General features: G+C 31.7%; 1 protein-coding gene across 2 annotated transcripts in view; it reads right to left on the bottom strand.

Annotated features, from left to right (window-relative positions):
* The window catches only part of LOC127879420 (alpha-1,3-mannosyl-glycoprotein 4-beta-N-acetylglucosaminyltransferase B-like), a 90,534-nt gene extending 79,984 nt beyond the window's left edge, over nucleotides 1-10,550 (bottom strand). The window contains exons 1-2 of one of the 2 annotated variants that reach the window (XM_052426236.1): nucleotides 10,427-10,524; nucleotides 4,810-4,875 (exon numbers count right to left, since the gene is read on the bottom strand). The gene's annotated coding sequence lies outside the window, so the exon portion shown is untranslated. Of the gene's footprint in view, nucleotides 1-4,809; nucleotides 4,876-10,426 lie in introns of both variants that reach the window. The other variant, XM_052426234.1, reaches the window with a different exon arrangement.
* Between the last annotated feature and the right edge of the window lie 1,612 nt (nucleotides 10,551-12,162).

Genomic DNA, 12,162 nt, shown 5'->3' with positions numbered 1-12,162 from the left:
GCAACGCCAAAATTAAACACATTTATTCAAACTAGTATTAAGCAGTGAAGGTCAAAACAGAAACATATGCTATCAAATCCACCCAACAATAAACAAGACTTTTATAAAGGAATCTTATATAAAGGCGTGATACATATTGCATAATTTATATGCTTGTTGATTGGCAAGGAATGTATCAATAACACATTAACAATAGGTCAAATGCAAACTTGCTAAATAGAAGCTTTAATATCATAAAAAGTTGTAAAAGGGTAAATTCCATGTAGCAATTTAATTATGTCATGTAAATACTTGTTCTGTATTAAAACATATTGTTAAAGAGAATTAAAAGATATTATACTTTAAGACAAATCTTTGTGAAAATTGTTAACGATTTTATTTATCTGGGTGTAACCCTTAATTATACAGGAAACTTTAATCTCAATACTAATACTTTGCATGGTAAGGGCTTAAAAGCACTCAACGTATTGTTATCCAACCTGAAAACTTATAATTGTAAACCAAAGGTAGCTTTGCAGTTATTTGATGCTTTTGTGTCTTCAATAATCACATACTCGTGTGAAATATGGGGTTTCTCAAAGTGTAGCGAGTTGGAAAAATTGCACCTTAAATTCTGCAAAGCTGTTCTTGGTGTCAGAAAATCAACCTCAAGTGTAGCCGTTTATGGTGAACTTGGTAGATACCTGTTGTATATTAACAGATATGTACGTATTGTAAAATATTGGTTAAAAATAACTAGAAGCGAAAACATTATATTTCGATATATATTGGAAGATGGTCTAATTGCCGTAAATGATAATACATTGAACTGGTTTGGGAAGGTTAGGGACTTACTATCTAAATACGGATTTAATTATGTTTGGTCTAATAACTCACAAATCAACAAGGTTAATTTTTTGTTTTTGTTTAAACAAAGAGTTATCGACGAATACTTACAAGAGTGGAATCGAGCTATTAATGATAATAGGGTACTAATTGTATACAAAGCCATCAAAAAAACATTTTCGTTTGAACCATATTAAGAGACGATTGTTTCAAGAAATTTAAGAACAGAAATTACGAAAATACGCATCTGTGATCATAACTTGAGAATACAGACAGGAAGATACGATAGATTAGAACGAAACTTGCGACTCTGCCAATTATGTGTAATGAAATGTTCTAAATTTGCCCAAATAAGAGAAAACTACATTAAAACCTATTATAGAGTCAGACCTAGTATGTTCAAACTCACAATATTATTAACTACAGAAAATAAAAATGAAATGCTAAAGTTAGGAAAGTTAGTTTCAGAAGCACTCAAGATTTGCAATCATTATACCAATAATAATGTATAATTTGTTCAATGTATTTGTTTTATAGTTTAAAACGTATATTGAATACAATATGACATCATGTGATATGCTATATTTGAACATGTATTGCTTTTAGTATATGATGATATAGATGTTGCATTCATATTAATTATATGTATTATCCGGTACTGTTTCGATACCTGATTTTGTGATTGCGTTTCAAATGTATAATGTGTGCTCCTTCGAAAAATAATTATTGTTATATTTCGAAATGAAAATTATTTTTATATTTTACTGATTATAGACTATGCCGATGTATTATGATACAAGTTCAACTATAATTTGTAATTGTGCCGTTGCTACTTAAATTGTATGTGGTTTGGATGCGAACTGTTATATTCTATGCTCCTTCAAATTACAATTTATGTTTTACCTTAATGATTACAAAAGTAGTAAAAAGCATTCATATGTAGCAATATACACTGTTAACATGTGATTTAAAACAAGTTTTGTTCAAGTATCAGTAAAGTTCATCCATAACTATTATATAACATTTCTGCTAAATCCACTTACTATATTCATGTATTTTGTATTATTGTTTTTGTTTAACAATAGAAACTGTAAAGTTTATGTGTAATAAAATTATGTTCTGTTCTGTTTATTATTATTTATTTCCTGTTGATCCTTTGTCTCAATAAAAGCCCAATAAAAAGGGTGTGAAAATTATGGAGCATGCACAATGTTGTGTTATTTGCATGGAAAGCATGGGCATATTGACTGTTGTATAAACAGGCACACATCATGTTAGGTGATTAATGGATGTTCAGTTGGAATATTTTATCAAATCTTTTAATAGCCACTTATGCCAATATTCATTTCAATACTTAAGAAAAATGGCAAAGTTTCTGTTCATGAAATTCTTGAGCACTTTTATTGTCAATATTAAACAAAATTTGCTTTCAGAAATATAAAATACCGGATTATCGGATTTGAATAGAATCTGGAAAATGTGTATATATGTAATAAAAGCGTCTGGTTGATAACGATGAATTTGGTAAATCGTTCAAGTCGGATTATACTTTTTATACAAAAAGGTTTCAAACAATTAAAAAATTAATTAAAAAACATATCATTATCAAGATTTTATATATAGTTGTGTTTTTAAGAGTCTTAGCGCACAAAATGACTTCATTTGACTCTAAAAATGTAAAAAAAACATTATGGAGGGGAAAATCTTCCCTAACTCACCCCATGAGCCCCACGGCGTCTGAAAAAATTTAAACAATTAAATAAGGACAGTTATATTTTTTTTAATGTGTATATACATTTGTACATTGGGATGGTTTGCAATTTATTAAAGAAATTAGGGCTAAGGTATGTATCACAACCGCAGCTTAAACACAGGCAAATAAAATAAGTACTAATGTTATATTGTTACAAAAATGTAATGAATAATGATAAAAAGAATTATTTATATTAAACCATTATTTTTACTGAAAATGTGAAGATGCGTGAAGTTTTCAAGATGACTCCTTTTTAGGACTTCTTATTTTTCCTCGTAAGACCACTGAGTTGTCTTCTTACATTTATATACAATGTACTCAACATAGCTCACAGTAGGTTTTTGTATTTTACCTTGTTTATAATAGAAACCATTTTGTTGAAAACAGAATAGCTGATGTTTACATTTTACATTTGTACAACGTTTTTGATTTCCCTTGAGAGTTATGGCGCACACTGCCCTGCTGAGCTTATTGACCCTGACGGCATTTCTCTTCTGGTAAAAGCCATATGTGTCACTAACAGACACTAATGGAAATATAATTATAAGGACTTTCAGACACAATTATATTAAAACAATTCACTTTCATTCCCTGGAGAAGGGATCTTCCTCATATATCATTCTTTATAGTACCTGTAGCAAATTGTACTTGTTACTTTTCAATATTTTGAACAGAACGATAGACATCTCCTGAGATTGCAAGATATTACACATCATACATTTATTATGTATACCATAAAAAGAGACTGGTATAAATTATTCAAGCCCTTGTCCACAGAAAATACGTAATCATGTCTAAAGTTATAATCAATTAAATGAAAGAATATTACTAAATTCTGTGACATGAAATAATAAAAATTAATCAAGACGGTGAAGACGTATTTGTTGTTTTCTTAATTATCAGCTTATTATAACTATTGTTTGAATATGCGTATATAAACAAGTTTTATTTTGTTCATATTATACAGTTTATACCGCTCCTAATTACCCGATAATCCCGTATATTCCAGTTTTAAAGCAAATGCTGGTAAATATTTACGATACACAAACATTCTCCATAAATTTTCCTTAAGTATCAAATACATTTTGGCATTTGTTACTATTTAAAGAGATGATGAAATAACATCTAATCGGGGCGGTTTTTTTCCACTGAACACGCGATTTACGCCTGACGTGATGTTCATGTATTTATACAACACAAAATACACCCACACTTTCCAAACGACGTTCTACATGTCTGCATAATTTTCGCGCGCATTTTATGAAACAAAGGATATTCGCGTTAGCATTAAAATTCGGAAGTGTGTTTCGGAATACAAATTTAATAATGATAATTTGATAATCGAACGAAACATTAACAGTTGCGCTGATTAATTCAACGATAATTTGTCAAAGCGCATTACGTGTCATATTGCTTATTAAAATGTGAAAATAATAATTATGAAACCAGTGTAAATCTTGGTTTCTACGCTACACATACATGTATGTACATGTAGGTGGATATCTTTTCACTCGATCTGCCGCGTATGTATGTGGCGGATTTACTCCGCGAAAGTACGCGAGGTTAATATACTCTGCGTAGTTGCGCGGATCGATACCAAGTGCCACGGCGATACGCCGCATGAACATCGGTCACGGCGTACTTATAATCTGGCCGTGGCGTAGTCGCGGATTATGTTTGTGCCACGTTGGTTGTACTGTACATAATCTACAGATGAATTGTGACATTCCTTCCAGTCCAATAATTTTTGGGCGTAGTTATTGGCCTTGGACTTAAACAAATATTCTATAATAACGCTCGATTGGTCCTGGGATATATTTAAGTATACTTAAGTGTACATGAAGTACATTTAAGTAGTACCAGGGCCGACAATGACTAATGGAGCTATAATAACAGTTTTCAGGAGGTTTTTTACGCAACTCTTTCTAATATAGTCTGAGCTGATTTAAATGCTTACGGTAGGATAGCATATAGCAGTCAGACTGTCCGTCCGTTTGTCTGTCTGTCCGGCATTTCATTTTCTGGCCCTTTTTAATAGCTTTAAGATATTGACCCGATATTTGGTGAGTACATGACTTACAGATGAAATATCAGTTTCGTTCCAGTCCATTTATTTTTGACGAAGTTATGGGCCTTGGATTTAGACAAAGACGATTATCCACATCACCTTTCTAATTGCTTCCAACATTATTTTGTTTTTCACAAATAATTAACGTCAGCAATTTCCAGACCTACGAACTCCTGTATCAGTTGTTTCCATTTGCTGCTTCTCTTTCCTTGGCCACTCATCAACAGACCTATTAAAACATTCATTGATAGATGAAGCATTCAGGACCACAAGGGGTAATTGACTGATCGGAGATGTGTGTACAAGGAGATAAGAAAAGATTGCCTAGTGGCTTATCTCCACCTGCGAGTAAATTAGCGCTAATCCCTTTGTTTAACAGGGGCAATAAAACACGTCTGCTCTTTTCTACTGAGTATAAGTGTACTGGGGGCCCTTTCATGAGAGAAAAATTTGCAGTAGGCCCATTATCTAAAAAAAAAATCATAACTCGACAGCCAGCTGGGGGGGGGGGGGCAGGCCCCTGAGCCCACCCCCTGGTACAGGCCTGTTCTATAAGGCTGGATAAACGCCCATAAAATAACTTAAAGAAAATATATATAACAAGAAATATCTTTAAAAAAGATATACGGCGTAAATAGTTTAATGAATGAGATCAAGGATAGCGAATGTCTTTTTCTGTGCAGTTCTTAGCTGCATCACACGCAGTACGGGATGTTACGGGGAGTTTTCGCGGCTTATTTTACATTATAACATATTGCTGGTCATAAACCTATAGATACAAAACAGAAAACCAAAAGAAGAATGGATGTGAAATTTAAACATATGAGTCAACCGGCCACACGAGAACAAACCTGTTTTAGTGGTCTGTCGGGCATTGCTATTTGATTCGATTATTAACAGTATCGAGAATCATCGTGCTCATGCTTAAAGTGATATTATGGGCATTTTGCACTGTTGAATTGAGCTGAAAAGAATTAACAGGTCAAAATAGTTAGTTAAAATGTGGTTACTGATCAATTATCTGCAACTCACCTTGCTACCAGTTGTTTATAAAAATATATTTTATATTCGATATTCTTACGTGACCCACCCAGTCCTGTAAGCCGAAATGATCCGTAAAACAATATTGTGTCTTTGTGTCGTATGAACAAATCTGCACTAAAACTAAATTTAGGTTCAACTCGTAAACGCATGATCAGTTGTCAAACGAAAGTACGGTTAATATTCAAATGCATTATTTTTCTCTTTCTGGTATATTGTTTTAGTATGTTGATGCTGCATTAATTACTATAAGTGTATATGAAGTAGAAACATCAAAAATAATCAACGGTTGCGATAGACACCTATAAACTGTTACATGCTCATAATATCACTTTAGTACATTAGGCAATATGGTGGAATAATTATTGTTAAATTTATTAAAAATAATATTTATCATTGTATTGTTGAAAACACATTAAGAATCTATTATTGACATACCATAATTATATTGCTGAATATCTTCTTTTAACATATTTCTGGTCTAAAGAAAATTCCAGGTAACCTAGTTCACGGATAGCGTCTTTATTATATAACGATTATTTTACTGACCGCGAACTCCGGTGATGACCTGTATATAAACTCTGAATGTCCGCGACATGACCCGAAACCTCGCGGGTTGAAATGCAATTCTTTAAAGTGAGGCCTCGCTTCCACTGCTCTTTATACTTTTACATGTTAACATGTTGACAGGAATATGGAAGTAAGTACTAAATATGAGAACATAGCCTTTTAAGTATAAACGCTTTTGCGCTGGTAATACTCTGAAAATAAAAGGTGTACGCACAAACTGTATTGATGTCGAGAATTGAGTGTAAAACTGTTCTATCTATTAAGCCTTTTCATTAGAGATAAAATTGTTTCATACAGTAAAACAGTGGTACAAAGACGCGGATATGTTTCCAATGTTCTGGTGGTATACTCAAATCAGCCAATGGAATAAATGAAGTGTATTCATTCGTACCTAGCCGCGGGAAATTTTATTTGAATTTTATTGGACACTTACAAAGGTCAAGTCAGGGTGAAAAGCTGGCTTATGCAGCTTACGCCGAAAAAATTATGATTCACCAACTCCCATGTGTATCGTCTTTTAAGAAACACTTGGTTACATTTGTTAATGAAGCCCTCATCATTGTGAAAACTAAGATTATTAAACATTTTGTAATATCTCTAGAATAGTCAATAGATATTAAACGAATTTATATTATGCTTTGTTCTCGTACATTCGTGCCCCTTAACTATGTATTTCGCGCATGCGCATACAATGACAAGTATTTTTAGCATTGTATAACTTTTATATCCTCAATAAAATACTATTTCAGTATTAAACCATCTGAAAATCGTCTTTGTTTACAAATTTACTTTTTTTTTCAACTCGTGAAGGTGAAGGTCACTGATCTGCATCATCCAGAAGATTATTCTCATTGGATTCGTGCTCCTTGCTTGACCACGTTCGAAATGGGGCTCCCAGTGGGGAAGTTATTTTTTACGTAACGGATTGCAATGTCCTTTATCTAAGACACAATTGGATGTGTATTTAATGATGGAAGCAATTTATTTTCAAATATAAAATTCCAAATAAGAGCAGGGATGTAAATATTTTTAACCATGGTTACTTTCAACAAAACAATGCAAATGTGTTAATTGAAATATAATAGTCTTGCGCGTCTTGTATATTGAGTTACAATACCCTGTCGGGTACCTCTCAGTGATCCGAATTAAATAGAGCATGGCCTTCCTTAGAAATGCTTCTGCCACTTGCACAGAATTTCTTAACTTTTTTGTTTTAAGTGCTGACGATTTAAAATGCAATAATACTCTACAATGGTATTTTTTACCACAATTTAAGCAATATCTATGTCTGAATGGAACATTTCTTGTTTAAAACTCATTTTCTCGGCAAAATAGAGGGATGTCACCCTTTATGTACCACCCCTTTATGTACCACTATCTGACCCTTTATGTACCATATATATATATAACATATAGAGATAAATAATATATGGTTTAATATGAAGGTGTGTTAATAATGAAATGTATTTTGTGACATATTATTCATGAATTTAGACTACTATATTGCCATAGATTATATTTTATGCCAGCTTGTGTGTCAGTGACTGTCTTAGTATAATTTATTAGCCCCAGTAGTAATAAATGATTCATATTCTTACCTGAAATTAAAGTATATTATAACAAGGGACAAAATTGTCACAAAACCAGGTTTTCATTGTGAAAAAAAAATCTGATAAAGGGAGAAAACTCAAACTGAACTTTTGAAATGAACAAACAAAATTAACCCCCTTTGTAAGTTTGTTTAAAAAAAAAAATATTTTTAGTCGTGGCGACCTTGACATTGGAGATATTGACGTGATTCTTTTGTGCGACACACCGTCCCATGATGGTGAACAAATGTGCCAAATGATTTTAAAATCTCACAATGAATGACATAGTTATGGCCAGGACAAGCTCATTTATGGCCATTTTTGACCTTTGAACTCAAAGTGTGACCTTGACCTTGGAGATATCGACGTAATTATTTCGCGCGACACACCGTCCAATGATGGTGAACAAATGTGCCAAATGATTTTAAAATCTGAAAATGAACGACATAGTTATGGCCCGGACAAGCTTGTTCCGCCCGCCCGCCAGCCAGCCAGCCAGCCAGCCCGCATTCGCCAATCTAATAACCAGTTTTTTCCTTCGGAAAACCTGGTTAAAAATCCATTTGTCACTATCTTATCCTGACTAAGTCTAACTAAAATGTTTGTATTTCCTATTGTATAGTTGAAATGTGATACTTTGAAGAGAAGAGAGAATGACCTTCATTTCAAACTGTAAAAAATAAAATTATTTCCTTTATATCATGTTTAGAGAATGAGCTTAATTTTCAAACTGTAAAAAATCAAAAAAATCTTCTTTAATTATGTTTACAAAAAAATTAACTGGTGGTGTCATCAAAGGATGTCTATTTGTGGTATAAATAAAGTTATTAGGTACCTATGTAATAATAAAATTATCACGCTCATTTTCAAATAAAAAATCAAAGGGAGGATAAAGAGAAAGTTTTCACAGGTTATCAAGTAATTAAGGTAAGTGTTGTTGCTCATTTGTTAAAGTGAGTATATATGCTGGTGATATTCAATATGTAAAACCATACCAACATCAGGATGAAGAGTAAAGATGAAGAGTAAAGAAGTGTAACATGTACTATGTATATTGGAGTGTTTGTACTGTTCATGAATAAAAAAAAAAATGTTCTTTGCTTCCCATGTGCTATGATGTATGTTTGTATTTGTACTGTTGTTTAAAGAAAAAATAAAATAAACTCCCTTATTTTGTGAACTTTTCATTTGTAATTGTTTGTTCTATGATGTATGCTTGCATTTGTACTGTTTGCCAATAAAGAAAAAAAACTCTAATGATTTGAATGATAAATGCTCTTTGATTTTTGTGCTACTTTTATGGATACCTTCATTTGTACTGTTTGCCAAAAATCAAATAAAAGTATTCCATTATCAATTTTTTTGAATGATAAATGTGTTTGGCTTTTCATGTGCTACTTTTATGTATTAAGTATGTATATAATTATGTATTAAAATTACAATATAACAGAATAACAATAAAAATTTATGATTTGATTTATAAAATGTATTATGAGATTATGTGCTGGACTATGTTATTGTTATGTAAAATTAAACAAACGTATAAAAGTATTAATGTTGTTGTTAATTGGTCTCATTATTAGAGGAATGTGTCACTTGTAAAGAAGGACCCATTTGGTTTGGGATGTTTACTAAAAAAACATGACATTTCACACCCGGCATAGGTGAGGAAATTAGAGCTGTTGAGCACCAGACAGTGCCATTAGTCTTCATTAGAGATACTGTCACCATTGCATAAGGTTCATTTCATTTTAGCTTTATCATTTTATTAATGCTATTGGAAATAAAACAATTTATGAATGTGAACAAAATTTCAATTATAATTCTAATTTAGATTTTTTTATTTGTACATGTAATTTAGATTGCTACATTTTTATATTTAACATATAATTTAGCAATAATTTACATAGTAAGAACTGAGTTACAAAGTTACTGAGTTTTATTAAACTTTTTTTGGTTCTTAACATTACATTATGAATTGCAATAACAAAATAGATATAACGTATAATTCAGCAATATTTTACTGAGTAAAAACTGATAAGTTAATCAGTTTTATTGAACTTTTTTTTCCAAATTGTCAAAACTTTTTTGAGAGCAAGAAATAAATGATTCAGTACAATGAAATGCAATGTTATAGTAGACAATATTTGATTTACTTAAATTTGACTCGATCAACACTTATTAATGCCCATACACACTGCTATGAATGAATGGACAACACCTTCATAATATATAGGTGGTACATAAAGTCTCAAAGTGGTACATAAAGGGACTGGTACATAAAGGGAATTGTACATAAGGGGTCACACCCAAAATAGTCGGCAGTTGTAAACGTTCGATCTACTTGAATAGAATCCTGACACGCGAAGTACTTGGCGAGAGCGAAAATGACGTATTAAATTGAGCACGAATCCAATGAGAAGACACGAAAGTATGAGAACGAGGCATAATATCTGTTAAGACGTCTTAACTCAGTTTTGCTGAAATGTGTAAATTATACTAAATAACTTACAGTACAGTAACACTTGTCTGATCACTAGAACAAAGATTATATTATAAAACAATTATTGCGCTACTTACTAGTGATTTGCCATAGACAATCCAGTGTAGACAATGTAGTCATCTGTTAAAAAATAAATAACAATAAGGTTTTTCCATTTTCAGATGACAGCTGCCATTAAACTTAGACTGTTTTAATTTCTCAAAAGGTTGCATTACACTATATAATTTTCCAGTAACTTATAGCCTTGTACAGTATTTACTAAGATGTATGCATAAACAAATTAATGCGTTAAATTAAACATATCAAATTAAGCAAACTGTATATGGATTTTTTTTATAAAGCCTCACCTAATCCTGTTCATATGCTAATGTATACATACCATCAATACAACAAAATTACAAAATCTATCAATAAACATCAATGAATGGCTGAGGTAGATCTCATTTTTACACAATGCCCTCTTTAGGCATTATTACACGTGAATTAGACGTGAATTAAACATGTCCGCTCGCTTGATTCTAATAAACACGATTTTATGATTTCCCACGGCAGAATTGTAAACAAGTGAAAGATGAAACAAAATTTCAATATTTCGAATTATGTGATGTCCGCATAAATGGTTCCGCAGATCTATATTTATTAGAAAAAATTCAGAAGACTTCAGGCTGAGGCAGACTGCATATCTGCCTTTGCATGAAACTTAAATACTTCTTTATTCTTATTAAAGTATCATTTAAAAGGTAAATTAAAATCTGTAGCTTGAAATAAACTTTATGATTTGAACATTTGTATCTCCAAAGATATTCTTTGGCAAAGCTTTCTAAGATTTCAGACCGAGCAAGATTGTTTCATTATAAATAACATATGTGCGTTTGCTTCAAATCATTTGTCTTCATCAATATATCGTAGTTTAGTATCCTTTTAACGGTAATATAATAGGCAAAAGCCCGACATAAACGATGAGATTGTTATTTAAATATCTCTGGGTTTCATTAAATTGCCTTATCTGTTTTATTTCTTTATTTAAATTTCTTTTTAAAAGTCTGAATGTAAAGATAAAACTAAACGATGAAAAATAAACATAATAGTTTTATACAATTTATAGAAGATTATAGTCATCAATAACCATCTGTGTTTTAGCAGGTATGTGTATAATACACATACCTGGTTTTAGGAACGAACTAATTCTTTCCAAGGGAAACGATGTTCCAATTGTGGATAAGAAGCTTTAATTGGTATGCCTGTGACATAACATGTCTGGACACGAGTAAATGATTTTATAAAGATCATACGACACGCGTCATCCTCTTATAACATGCAGAATGAAAAACAAGACGTATTTATACCGAGCTGTATTTCTTTAAAATTAGTGTAGATGAAACGAATTTTCATTCATCACCAAATCAGTCAAATAATACGTTGGTCAATCAAAGACTTTCGGGATATTGAAAAATGGCCTGCTTTCTGACGAGACTAAAATCTCGGGGCCGTGAGAATCGATGGGAACCTGTGACCACACGAATGTTTGTTTATTTAGAGATCTTTGCATTATTATATATATATAAAAACTAACATACAAGAGATTTATTAAATAACATAATTATTGTTTATTTAGAGATCAATGTTTATGCATAATATAAATGGTGTTGTTGCAGCCACACTGAATTAACCTCGAAATGCATAACATCTACCAAATAATTGATGCAGAGTTTACGTCAAAACGTAGCTTTTTATCTAGATGCTTTCATCACATTCAAATGTAGTAACTGCTTTTCTTTTGATTGACTCGTATGTACTTTTTTTGTATTTTAAG

The sequence above is a fragment of the Dreissena polymorpha genome, chromosome 4, assembly GCF_020536995.1.
Source record: "Dreissena polymorpha isolate Duluth1 chromosome 4, UMN_Dpol_1.0, whole genome shotgun sequence".
Lineage (NCBI taxonomy): Eukaryota > Metazoa > Mollusca > Bivalvia > Myida > Dreissenidae > Dreissena > Dreissena polymorpha.
The sequence above is the reverse complement of the archived record's forward strand: the minus strand, read 5'-3'. Positions and strand labels throughout refer to the sequence as shown.